This window comes from Entelurus aequoreus, linkage group LG13, assembly GCF_033978785.1.
Source record: "Entelurus aequoreus isolate RoL-2023_Sb linkage group LG13, RoL_Eaeq_v1.1, whole genome shotgun sequence".
In the NCBI taxonomy this organism is placed as follows: domain Eukaryota; kingdom Metazoa; phylum Chordata; class Actinopteri; order Syngnathiformes; family Syngnathidae; genus Entelurus; species Entelurus aequoreus.
Window position 1 is genome coordinate 66,493,864 of NC_084743.1, and position 577 is coordinate 66,494,440.

The following is a 577-nucleotide window of genomic DNA, read 5'->3' on the forward strand; positions in this document are numbered from 1 at the left end:
GACAGCTTTGAAACTTAACATAATTGTGGTCAGGAAGTTGCTTTACCTATTAGAAAAAACTGGATGTAAATATCTTGATGTGTGTAACATATAGAGACCTTTGAACACTTGCCTAAAATAAGCGGACATACAAAAAATGAATATCTATGCAGAATATTGTCATTTACTTTGTAGTTGCTTTGCCAGGGATTGTCATAAACACACACATCATGGCTTTTTGGAAAGATGGGGCTGTGCTGAATCCAGTGATACCAAATATATGAATATAGCATGTATAGTCAGTGTGTTACATCACTAAGTGTATGAGGTCTCCCAAATGAAAGAAAGTGAAACGTTGACACATGGTTGTGATGAATCCAGCAATGCCAAATATGTAAATAGTATGCATAATCATTCATCACTAAATATATAAACTGTCCCAAATAAAAGAATATGTTGCATTGCATAACAATATATTGTACTGTATCGTTTGACATCACCGGGGGATGAGGCACACAGCTCAGCAATAGCACACAAAGGAGACAGGTGACAGGATTGTAGTTTGGATGATCTTTTTATAACTATAACTTAACTTCAC